General features: G+C 43.3%; 1 long non-coding RNA gene across 1 annotated transcript; it reads right to left on the reverse strand.

The window, feature by feature from the left end:
* Positions 1–379: 379 nt before the first annotated feature.
* On the reverse strand, positions 380–1,360 carry LOC112269916. The gene is made up of 2 exons (XR_002962173.1): positions 1,208–1,360; positions 380–1,017 (listed from the first exon to the last, which is right to left on the reverse strand). It is a non-coding gene; the product is annotated as an uncharacterized LOC112269916 (long non-coding RNA).
* Positions 1,361–13,782: the final 12,422 nt, after the last annotated feature.

Here is a 13,782-nt window from a genome sequence, read left to right on the forward strand (position 1 = left end):
TCGTCATCAGAAGTCAGAACATGGTGCAAATAGCCAGTTGAACATGCTACGTATGCATCTTCGCTCACTGCTTCATATCATTGCCCGGTTATGGGCCTCCTGCTCGATTAACAGTTACCCTACACCAATTCCTTACTCTAAACCCAGCAACCCCAACTGCGCGGCAATGGTGGGAGGATAGCTATGCAATGTTCTTGTCCAGAAGGTTTGAGCGCCATCACCATGCTCAGGTGGCGAACATGATGCCCATGTGTTCAGTAATATCTCAAGACATCAGAAGATCCTTCTTCAGAACATCCGTGATGATCTAGAAGCCTAGGGTGATCAGAGTCACATATCAACAAAAAACATATCAACTCGAAATTAGTTTTAGAGTAAATTTCACATAACCATATTTATTGGAGCTTTCTTCTCACAAAACCACAACTTTTGCTAATTTGTCGATAAAACGACGGGTCTTGCGTCTAATTGTCTCATCTCGAATACTTACACAATTTTGACAGTTTTTCTTACAAGTGGATCCCGCCTGTCAGGCCCCACGTCAACCAATACCCGACCTGACCCGTTAGCCACGTCTTTTTCATTTGGACCCTTTATCTTTTTCTGTTTTTTTTCATGATTCACTCGTCTTCTTCTACAAGACGTCCAAGCCGGCCGAGGTCACTTAGTCGGTCCAGGCCTGGAGTAGGTTGCCGACGTTGACGAACGATGAGCGCCCCGGGGCTGGGCTTCACCGTCCGCCACCGCCCGCCCCGCAGCAGCAGCAGCAGCCCGCCGACGCGGTAGTCCTGCCGGAGGATTGTCAGGAAGTCAGTGTCCGTGTGCCCGCACAGCCCCAGCACGCCATGGCCTGCCGAAGCCGGTGGGTGCCGGTTCAGGCGCAGGAAGCAGGTCGTCGTCTCCGTCTCCGGCGGCGTGTCCTCGACCCGGACCTCGCCGCCGCTGCCCCGCCTGCGCATCCCGCCCGCGCCCGAACACCCGCCTTCGCCGCGCCGCCCGCCGTGCCGGCTACATCCCCTGCAGGAGAGCAGCTGGAAGGTCAGCACGTGCAGGAGAGCCTCCTCTAGGACCGTGCTCATACGGTCGGCGCGGGTGGCCATGGACGTTTTCATGTTCGGGCTAGTGCCGCATTACGCCGAATAGGTGGTGGGCGTCCGGTGCTGCGGTGGCACACACAGCAAAAAATCTGAAGGCACACACAACTGACCTGATTTCTGCTCGCTGGCGTTCCGCGTTCCTTCGCCTCGACGCCGGCACGACAGAGAGGCATGAGCTACTCTGCAGGGGGATGCATGCCACCTAATTAATCCAGGAGTATTATAACGGCTGTAGTTCATGAGTTTGTAGAAGAAGACGAGGGGATGAGTAACAAAAGAAAAAGGCGAGGGTGGAATGAAAAAGATGTGGCTAACGGGTCGGGTCTGCTCTTGGCTGACGTGGGGCCTGACAGACGGGACCCACTTAAATAAGAAAAACTGTCAAAATCATGTAAGCATTCATTTTGGGCGAGATGAGACAATTAGACATAAGACATGTGGTTTTGCGGACAAATTAGCAAAAGTTGTGACTCCGTGGAAAAGAAGTCTCAATAACTGTGGTTATAACCACCGGTTTTGAGGTAGGCTTCTTAACGAGCCTCCATTTTTGCTAACTTGTCCGCAAAACACACGTTTTGTGTCCAATTGTCTCACTTCATCCAAAATAACGGTCTAAGCACATTTGACATCATTTCTTACATGTGGGTCCCGCATGTCAGACGTCACGTCTTTTCAATTAGAGCCCTTGCATGTATATGAAAGTTTATCATATATGGACATGTCTTTGCTAAGAAAAAACTGGCATCACCTCATTGTACATACCCTAACCATATTACCGCAGCTAATCCTGCTAAGTTTTGTCGATATCGTCAACCTAGTTAACTGTAAGGATTGTAAATCTTAATTAAGAATCACTAACATTTCATTAAATTAATTTTGCATATAAAAATGGCTAAGATTTTTTTATAAACGCCTTATAAACCCTGAATTTTAGACCTTTTGAAGCAACGGCTATAAATACTTCTCCAATGACCATGAATTCTTTTTGGAAATCTCATTTATATATATTACGAGCCTATGCAAATTTTCATGATATATGACTTTTATGTAAGCCCTCAAATAATCAATATACATGATTTTCTAGATTTGGAAAACCCTGGAGAATAATTCAAATTTTAAACCTATGATCACCAAATTTTGTATTCGGAAATTTTGGAAAATTCTAATCCTTAAGAATTTCTCCTATGTGGCTTTGATTCGTGAGAATGCGCGCAAATAGTTATTTTTCATTAGATTCATTTGCAATAGATCTAATAGAAAAAAAGTTCCTTCCACTCCATCCTCTTGGTAATATTTCTGTGTTCCTTTTTATGTATAATTAAACATTCAGTCAATTTTGCAGTAATATTCGAAATGACTTTAACGATTTAACCCTTTTTTCTATTACAACGCTGTGAAAATCATGCCGAACAAAGAGGCCTGCTAGGTGCCCCCACGTCCTGGACCGCACACGAGAACGAGCAGAACGAGGAACCGAGATATGCTCATTTTAGAGCAGTTGCCGCTTAGTACAATGTTTCTCGAATATTACCTGGTTATTCGTCTGAGATCGTTCAATCCACGAGCAAGTCTACAGGACCGAGAACAAGCTCGATCGACAGGTCTAGCTAGATGACAGCTCTCTGTGCCGGCACCTCAGAAGCAACGTCTCCATCGGAAGTACGAGCCTGCTCGAAACCTCACAGTATCCCACGTTTTAACTTTTCTTTACTGCTTCCGTCGATAAAACAGAGCTCACAGCCAAGATCGAAAACTGCTGAAATTTCGGTGATCGAATAACAAATGGCCTACCATGAGGCCATTCTAGTTACTGCTGCAAATCATCACCTCCCTTGAGATTGCAATAATTTGCGAGATGGGGTTGATCGATCGCTTCTATTTCTCCCGGTTTTTCTTTTCCGGCTTGAGCTAGCTAACCATGTTTACCTATATTTTCTCCCAGATGGGCGTACGTGCTAGTAGTTGTTGATTAACTTGTTCCACTCTCCACGAAAAGGGAACTTGTCAGGATTCACTACTGGAGGTTAAAAATAAGTGTCTTCTCAGCAAATGGTTCTCAGCAAATGGTAGTTCAAACTATTTAATGAAGATGGGATGTGACAAGAGTTGATTCAAAACAAATATTTGCACTTTACCATTCTGTCCCAAGCCGCCTCAACGGACTCTCATTTCTGGAAAGGACTCATGAAAGTTAAGGATGAATTCTTTAATCATGTATGTTTGTCCTTGGCGATGGGACCGGAATTTGTTTCTGGAAAGATAACTGGTTAGACGATTCACCTCTTGCTTTTCAATACCCATCTAGTTACCGGATTGTGCAGCACAAAAACGTTACTATTGCCACAGTCTTCACGACGGTTCCTTTGAAAATTAGTTTCAGACGGAACTTATCGGGTGATAGATGGTTGCGTTGGTTACATTTGGTACAACGCCTTATGCTGGTTCATTTTACTAGGGATAATGATAGATTTGTCTGGAATCTCTCCCCTTCAGGTATTGTTTCGGTAAAGTCCATGTACGCAGATTTTATGGAGGGCCACACGGCTTTTCATCGGAAATACTTGTGGAGATTAAAAATACTGCTAAAAGTGAAGATTTTCATGTGGTTTCTTGATCGTAAGGTTATTTTGGCGAAAGATAATCTTGCTAAGAGAAATTGGGAAAGGAGTTTAAAATGTTGTTTCTACGACTTTGATGAGACAATTCAACATCTTTTTCTTTCATGTCCTTTTGCTCGTATTGTCTGGCGCATTATTTTATTGCGTTTAATATCCCTCCACCGACATCGATTACTAATATGTTTGGGAATTGGCTAAACGGGGTTGAGAAAAGTACTAAAGCTCATATTCTAATGAGAGTTTCGGCTTTCTGTTGGGCTATTTGGAACTGCAGAAATAATATTTTTTTTGATCGATCCAGAGTTCCTCATTTTTTGCAGGTCATCTTCAAAGCCACCGACTGGATTCGTCTCTGGTCATTCCTACTACCTGCACATCAACGGGAACCTTTAGATATTGGATGCAACCGTTTGGAGCTGCTATCTCAGGATATCTTCAGCCGGGCTGGTTGGAGGTGTATTAGTCGACTTTTAGATGTATAGACTCGCTATGTTGATCTTATTCCGTTGGCTCATTTTTGTATCTACGTTCTCTGATATGTGAGTGTGAGACTTTTATAACTTCGTAATAAAATGGTTGTGTGCATCGATTGATGCAGAGGCCGGGGTGCTCCCCCTTTTTTTTTAAAAAAGTATTCTCTCCGTTCCTAAATACAAGTTTATAAAAAAAAAATCTATGAAACAATATCAAATGGGTATACTATCAAAACATATAATGATAAATTTACTAAAGCTAATTTCCAGTTCTAGATGTTGGTAAAAAAAATTATAAACTTGTTTGAAACTTAATGAAGTTTGACTTGTATAAATCTAGAACTTCTTATAATTAGAAACAGAGTCAGCACTTAATATTGCTGTCTTTACACTGAAAACGAACGCAGAAAAAACGGTGAGCTCGCAGTCTAGCACACGATGACGATGTTTATTGGATTATTGTGAGCGTGTTTACTGGCGCACCCATTTACGACGAGTCAACTTATCTTGGATGGCCTCGCTTAGAGTATATATATATACATATGTATATATATACATACATATACATATGTATATATACACACACATATACATATGTATATACATATACATATATATCTATATACATATACATATACATATACATATACATATACATATATATACCTATACATATATATATATATATATACATATACATACATATACATATACATACATATACATATACATACATATGCATACATACATACATATATATATACATACATACATATATATATATACATACATACATATATACATATGTATATATACATAGATATATATATATACGTAGATATATACATAGACACATATATATACATATATACACACATATATATACATATACACACACACATATATATACACATATTCATATATAGACATATGTGTATATATGTATATATATGTGTGTGGGGAACAAAGCGAACCCTCACGCCCGCACGACTGAACTTCCGCTTATGCGGATGTGAACTTTCCCTCGCTGCGCTATACTCTGCACGCGCACGTAGTATGGGTGGTCTGTGCGGACGGTAATTTAAAATCTGATCTTAAACCGTACAGAATTAGCAAAAACGGTATATACAAAAAAGGTGCGCCTGGTTCATAGCTTTCCAACGCCGTATTACCTGCATCATTCCGACAAGCGGTTCAAATACAATCGTAAAAAATACTGTCCGTCCTTTTTAGATTGATCCGATTTTGGTATTTTTGAAATTATTCCTAAACCGTGGGGAATTTGGAAAACATTACATATGAAAAAGCTGCGGATTTTCAATAGCTTTCCAATGGTATATCGTTTGTGCAAATCCGAAAAAGTTTGAGAAACACGAAGAAAAATCAGTACATCCTACGCGGCAACACGACGTGCATGTTCTGAACTTCCATCGATACACGAGTGAACTTTCATTTTATAGACCGTGAACTTCATGACGGTGTCTGAACCTCCGTCGGCTGTAATATTTTGCCCGTGCCGGAGAAGGAGGAGGTGTCCGGACGTGAATGTACTGAACTTTCCTAAATACAAGTGTGAACTTCTTATTTTATAGACCGTGAACTTCCCTAGTACAAGATTTTTGGTGAGGAAGTTTTGCAAATTCAGATTAACAAGGCTACTACACCCCTGTTTTTGCAGCGTGCCAGCTAGTGAACTTCCCAAATAAAACTTGCGAACTCCCATGAAACTAACTAGTGAACTTCTCAGTCTAAACAAACGAAACTTCCATGAAAGGGCATCTGAACTTCTCAGTCTAAACAAGTGAACTCCCATGAAAACTAGCTAGTGAACTTCTCGGTTTGTACGAGCGAACTCCCATGATAGGGCATCTGAACTTCTGTACAAGTAAACTCTCATGAAAATTAGCTAGTGAACTTCTCAATCTGCATACGTGAACGTCCCTAAAAGCCAATGTGAACTTCCCAGCGTACCATGCCTATAACTGTGGTCTACGGGCGTGAACGTTCTGAAGTTATATCGACCACACGAGTGAACTTCCATTTTATAAACTGTGACACACGAGTGAACTTCCTGACAGTCTCTGAAGCTCCGCCGACTGTAATTTTTGCCCACGTTAGAGAACAAGGAGGTCGACGGGCGTGAACGTTCTGAACTTCCATCGATACACGAGTGAACTTCCTTTTATAGACTGTGAACTTTCCGGCGGTCTCTGAACCTCCGCCGCTTATATCTTCCTCGTTTATACCCTATGAACTTCCTGACGGTTTCGAACAGCGGACGATAATTCGAAATCTGCTCTTAAACCGTAAGGAATTAGCAAAACCTTTATACACGAAAAAGTTGTGCCTAGTTCATAGCTTTCCAACGCCGTATCATTTGCATCATTCCGACAAGTGCTTCAAAATATATCGTAGAAATACCGTCCGCTGGTTTTTGTTTGGTCGTAATCCGGCGGACGGTAATTTGCAAACTGCTCTTAAACCGTTAAGAATTAGCAAAAACATTATATACGAAAAAGGTGCGCCTGGTTCATAGCTTTACAACGCCGTATTACTTGCATCATTCCGACAAGCGGTTCAAACACAATTGTAAAAATATTGTCCGTCCTTTTTAGATTGCATCATTCGCTCGCTCGGCCGCACCGGCGGGAAGGAGGTGGGCGGCGCGGGGCGGCCGCCGCGGGCTCCCTCGCATCGGCCTCCGCCGCTGCTCGCTCGCCCGCGTCGGGTGGGGAAGGAGGTGGTTGGGATCGGGGTGGTCTGTTTCTCAGGATCGGGAGTGGTCGAGTCGGGGATGCTCTAAACAGGGGAATAGTTCCTGTTTAAGTTAGACAGGAACTCTTAAGGTAGGTTCCTGTTTAGTCCTGCCTATATATAGTGATGCAAAAATGACTTGAGTTGAGATGGAAACAAATACAGTTAAAGTTTTTTGAGGACAAACAGTAGATGATCTACTGCAAATTTTATTAATTAATAAAAAAGGTAATTATAAGGCTGATAACCAAAAATTATCAGGCCACTCTATCTAAATTTGTTTATCCAGCTATGAAAATGAGAGTATTTCTTTATTCTAGCTCTGTGGAAAATACAGTTAAAGTAGAAGGATCCATAGAGACCATCGAGCGATTCAATGGGACCTAAGCCTTAAGGTCAACAGTCAAGCGTTCTTTTCTGTGCCTACGCTGCCCAGCTGGTAGGGTACATCTACTTGAACGATTTTTCTCTCCAGAAAGAACAAGGACTACAACATTACAGAGAAGTCTAACCAAAAAGATAAATTAAGTTTTAGAGAACCTGATCAGCGTTTCTTTCACCGACACGAGTTGATGGCATGCGTCACCGCTGATAGCTCTATCAGAATCAGAATCAATTTCACATTGTTGTTTGTATGTGAATGGAGTCATTGACACTGTCTATGAAACCGGCACCCTAGCTATCGAAGAAGTCCGTAAGTGGGTGATTTCCACTGAATTTGTTATTGACGAACGGCAACACTGTCAGACTCGTCAGTCCGATCCTCAATTCTTTTCGTGGTTTTAGTTTATACCCGCTAAACATCCTCAAGTCAGAGGTAGGCATTGATTCAAAAGTTAAAGTAGACATGCCAAGTTCTTCAAATTCCTTGCACTTAGTGTTAATAGTAACTTACTCCCTCCGACCGTTATTACTTGTCTCAAATTTGTCCAAATATAAATGTATCTATATGTAAAAGCGTCTAGATACATGTAGTATTTCGACAAGTAATTTAGGCATAAGAGAGTAAGAAAAATCCTGCATGCCGACAATCAAAAGTTTACCCTACGTACTATTTCGAATCGACAAAAAAAAAGAAACGGGAAGCAAAATTAACATTGTGGAAAACGACAAAGGAAACATAATCCTTGCGGCATTGGCTAGCGACAGGCGAGGCGTGTGGCATGCATGGCTGCACTGCAAAGCTTGTGCAGGCAGCCACACACTTGACCAGTAGCCGATGGATCGAGAGATCGACGACACCCGTCTGACACGGGCACACTAGGGTGTTGGCAGAAAGCGCAGCACCTCGACGAGCCTCGACCAATCGTCACGGGACAAAGCGCCGTACTCGGTCGTCATGGAGCCAGTCAAAAAGAGAGCCGCTTTTCATTGGCCCAGCTGGTCAAAAAGGAAAGATGGAAAGTGCATGCATGGTAATCGTAACGTAACGGAACGTAACAACCTTGATCATTTTTTGACCATGGGAACACATGCACACGCCAAAAAGGTGGTTACGGGGCTAGCACAGAATTTCTTATTGCGAAGACAGAGAGGAGGGGTACTCGGTGGCGTGTCGTGTCCTTGCTGACGGTGTTTACTGCTGGTTCAGATCCTTCTCTCAGCTGATTCATCGTTCCCGATATCCGGGATGGAGATCACTTTTGCGGGTCACAAACTCACGATACAATGTTAGAATTTGGTAGGCTTCATGGTCCAAGCCCAAGTTTTAATAATTCTGAAAATATCAAAAATCCATTCATGAAGTGTGATGACGGGAGTGGAAAAGAAAATAGTCCCACATTGCTAGTTTAGAGTGAGTAAAACCAACATATAAGGTATGTTTCTTCTCACCTATTGAACAAGTGAGTAAGAGAAATCTCCACGCCTGCTCCTCCTCCTCCGCTCGCCTCGCCACGACACGCGCGCTGCTCGTGGATCGAGTTCGAGGCCGAGCCGTGCTGAGTCGGTGCGGGTTGGGCTTCCTATCTTTTTGTCACGCGCGCGAGGTATTTTTGGAAAATCTGTTACGGACGCGTGCAGATTTTGTGGAGTCGGTTCAGGTTCCCTAACCGAACCGACATATACCTGCGTGACTATGTATACAGCCGCCCCGTCCCTCCGATCGATACGCAACACAACTGAGTTAGGGTTTCGCCTGTCTCTCGCTTTTGTGCCGTCGTCGTAGTCTACTCCATCCCAAGCGTCGGCGTGCACCAGCGAGGAGAGCAGGTCTCCGGAACCTTTCGCCTTTGTGATCCTGTGCGTGACGCGCCTTCTTCTTTTTTGTCAACAACTTCGTCAAGCGAACACAACAGCAACGGCTTCCTCTCCACCGCAACAGTACGTACACCGTGATTCGATCTACTGCTTAGCTATGATCTGCGAGATTATACTATTGTTGATTGTGCTGTTGAAAACCTCTAGTATATTCGAGATGCATGTGCTAGTTGGTACTCTCGTCATGATCTATATTATGGAATTAATGATTAATTTGTTATTCTAGAAATTACTTAATTTTCCAACATTCCAAAAACCTTATTGTAGGCAATTTTCCAACATTAAGCTGGTTAAGCATGAGAGTGGAATTATTTTATTGCAATCCCACTATGTTGAGAAGGTTTTGAGTCGCTTCGCTTTTACAGACAGCAAAACTTCACCAACACTGTATGACTCCAGCATGATACTCAGAAAGAACAATGGAGAAGGGAAAGATCAATTGAGATACTCTCAAATAATCGGTTCCCTTATGTACTTAGCTAGAGCTACGAGTCCTGATATCTCTTTTGCTGTGAGCAAATTGAGTAGGTTCACGTCAAACCCGGGCATAGATCATTGACGTGCACTAGAAATGATATTGCGCTATCTAAAAGGACGATAAGTTATGGAATACATTATTCAGGGCATCCAGCTGTGCTCGAGGGATATTGTGATTCGAACTGGATCTCTGAAGCATATGACCTCTACACCACAATCGGGTATGCCTTCATACTTGGTGGTGGTGTACTATCATGGAGATCTTGTAAACAGACCATATTGACGAGGTCAACTATGGAAGCAGAGCTTGCTGCTTTAGATACAGCCACTTTTGAGGTAGAGTGGCTGAGAGATCTTTTGATGGACTTGCCGGTGGTTGAAAAACCAGTACCAGCCATTCTGATGAACTGTGATAATCAAACGGTTATTACTAAAGTGAACAGTTCAAAGGAAAATGCGAAGTCATCAAAACACGTGAGGAGACGTGTGCAGTCTGTCAGGAAATTGAAAAACTCCGGAGCGATAACTGTTACATATATTCAGACAGAGAAAAACCTGGCAGATCCTTTTACCAAGGGACTATCACGTAATGTGATAGAGAGTGCATCAAGGGAGATGGGGTTAAGACTCATGAACGTTGTGCCATAGTGGTAACCCAACCTATGTGATTGGAGATCCCGTGAAGTAGAATCTGGGAAGAACGAAGCTATCGATATAACAGAAGAGAGTATATTGTAACCCTCTCTATGTGAAAATGTGCGACTCTCAAATTGCTGTAAGGCAGGTTGGCGACATGACTTAATGTGTTCATTGCGGTTATGAGTAGCGAAAGATGCTGTCGTACAGAGTATTTTTGAAAGAACATACCTATATGAGTCCGACCGTCTAACGTCGCAGTCTATGAGATTTGGGTGATCTCTAGTAACTCATGAAAAGACCTCAGCGTACGACGCATATGCTCCACCCCCGGGGTAGACTACTAATAGCCCAGTATTGGTTGATTTTGAATGAAATCTATTTCACGCCAGCTAGCAATTCAAGGCTTAGTTCATTGTGAGTGTGGATGGATATAACTTAAAGTTGCAGGCAGAAGTTCAACTTAACGGTCTTTGATGAAACACTAGTATATAAACAAATAGCAGGAACGGGGAAATCTCTAAATGGGTATTTGAGATCTGGTGGAAGATTGTTAGAATTTGGTAGGCCTGATCAGCCCAAGCCCAAGTTTAATAATTCTGAAAAATCTCAAAGCCCCATTCATGAAGTGGGATGGGGGGAATGGAAATGAGAATAGTCCCACCTTACTAGTTTAGAGTGAATGAGACCAACATATAAGGAATGTTGCTTCTCACCTATTGAGCAAGTGAGCAAGGAAAACCCCACGCGCGCTCCTCCTCTGCTCGCCTCGCCTCGCCTCGTCACGATGTGGGCGTGCGCCGCATTTTGTGGATCGAGTTCGAGTTCGAGGCCGAGCCGTGCCGGATCGGTGCGGCGCGGGGCTGAGCTTCCTATCTTTTTTTCACGCACGCGAGATATTTTTGGAATCTGTTACGGACGCGTGCAGATTTTGTGGTCAGTTCAGGTTTCCTAAACCGAACCAACCTATACATGTGCGACTATATATACAGCCGCCCTGTCCCTCCGATCGGTACGCAACACAACCGAGTTAGGGTTTTGCTTGTCTCTCGCTTTTGCGCTGTCGTCATAGTCTATTCCATCCCGAGCGCCGGCGTGCACCAGCGATCGGGAGAGCAGGTCTCCAGAATCTTTCGCCTTTGTGATCCTGTACGGGGGAGGGAGAATAATGTTTTTGAGAAGCGCTCCACGCGACTGCTCAGTTCCCAGCAACAACGGGTCGTCTACCTCCTCGAATCGGCGGGTGCACGACGCTTCGATCTACTGCTTAGCTATGATCTGCGAGATTATACTATTGTTGATTGTGCTATTGAATACCTCTAGTATATTCGAGATGCATCTTCTAGTTGCTACTGTCGTCATGATCTATATTATGGAATTAATCATTGATTTGTTATTCTCGAAATTGCTTAATTTTTCACGTACACCGGAGTACAGTTTTTTTTAGAACAGAGTACACAGCTACCACTGAACGGCTCCGGGTGCAGCAGGCCGAGGCCTCGCTGGTGGAAGGCCCACATTCTGGACATGCGGGCCGAAATCTGGGATGATTTTCCAGGACCAAATGCATGTCGACTACCCCCGGCCGGGCTGCGGTGTGGAAGCCGATAGCTGGAATAGGCTGATTTTCCAGGAGCAACTGCTAGCATGTCGCCTACCCCGCCAGCCGCTGACCACGAAAAATGTTAGATGGGCCTGGAATAACTGTTGGCCTGTTCTTCCTAATGAATTTCATTAAGAAAGAAGTTCATATTTCACCCTCAAATGTATCTCTTGGGACGCATAGCCACTTAAAGTCAAAAACCGTTTATTTTTAACCTTGAAATTCCTAATACCAGATAAATCTCCCGACTTAGCGATTTCGGGTCTGACCTGGCACATTTAGGACAGTTTAAACCTGATTATGCAAGTTTGACCTTTGTTTGACCGCTGACGTGGCCATCGTAGGCACTAGGCAGGGAACTGTTGCGCCTGACGGTGTCTGGGCTCGCCTCCGATAGCCCGATGTACTTCAGCTCACAAATCTACATACCTCCATAGCCTGACGGCGAGGCAGCAGCGGCCACCTCCTCCTCGAGGTCGCCGCGACCTCCTCCTCCACCCGGGTCCCTCTATCTCCCTCCGCTCTCCCTCTCCCCTACTTCCTCCCTCCGGCCAGTTGCGCGGCGGCGTGGGGCAGCGGCGGCACGCGCCACGAGCATCGGTGATTAATTTGCACAAGGCCTCGAGCGACACGTGCTTGCAAAATGGATCAGACTGCTTCAGCTTTGCAATCTCATAAACATGACGGAGCGACAGAGACGACACCACGTTGTGGCCTGGCCGACTGCTTGCAGCTTTCTTGAGAAACCACGAAACTGAGGGTGACTTGACAACAAACTCAAAAGTGCTGGCCTTGCAGGCAGTTAAGGTAACTTGCATTGGAGTTTCTGCTTTGTACTTCTGTGTCCTGGCAGCCTCATGAGTTCTATCAAAATTGTTTGTGGCCTTCTCTAGATCGAACAAAGGAATGATCATCCTTTCACCAAAATCTGTATCTTGTGATATTTATTTTTGCAGCAACAGCCTATGGTTTTGCTTGAAACATCTTTCTTTCAGTTTGTTTACTCTGACCAGCTTGATTTTGCGTGTTATGAAAGGAGGAGCAAGCGCCAGAAGCAAAAGAATTGACCCACCGCTAATCAGGCCTATGCTTAAACCTGCAGAAGAAATTAATATTCATATACTCCCTTCGTACAACAAAAGATGTCTTAAGTTTGTCAAAATTTGAATGTATCTAAACATGACTTAGTGTATAGATGCATTCAAATTTAGTCAAAATTGAGACATCCTTGGTTGGACGGATGAAGTATAGGAGTATAAACAGACGAAGTCATTACGTTTTAGCCTATGGAGTTTAATTGGGAAATATTGAATTAGTAAATGATTATCAGCGAGGTTAGCGGTGGTCACAAAGATCACAATACCTCTGGCTCCCTTTAATATTTTTTATTGCTCTGTGTTCACGTACTGACGTTCTTGTTCTTGTTATACAGATTTTATCTTACGATTGCAAGGTTTTGTTGGAAATAAGCCCTAGAGTCAGTAATAAATTTGTTATTATCAGATTTCTTTGTTCTTGATAAATGTTTATTATTCATGCTATAATTGTATTAACAGAAAACTAAATACACGTGTGGATAAATAAACAAATATCGTGTCCCTAATACGTCTCTACTAGATTAGCTCGTTGATTAAAAGATGGTTAACGTTTCCTAACCATAGACATGTGTTGTCATTTATTAACGAGGTCATATCATTAGGAGAATGATGTGATGAAATAACCCAAACCTAAGCATACCTTTTGATCGTGTCACTTAAGTTTAAATTGCTAATGCTTTTACTGTGTCAAGTATCATTTCCTTAGACCATGAGATCATGCCACTGCCTAGTACCGGAAGAATACTTTGTGGACATCAACCGTCATCT

The sequence above is a fragment of the Brachypodium distachyon genome, chromosome 1 (assembly GCF_000005505.3).
Source record: "Brachypodium distachyon strain Bd21 chromosome 1, Brachypodium_distachyon_v3.0, whole genome shotgun sequence".
Taxonomy (NCBI): Eukaryota; Viridiplantae; Streptophyta; class Magnoliopsida; order Poales; family Poaceae; genus Brachypodium; species Brachypodium distachyon.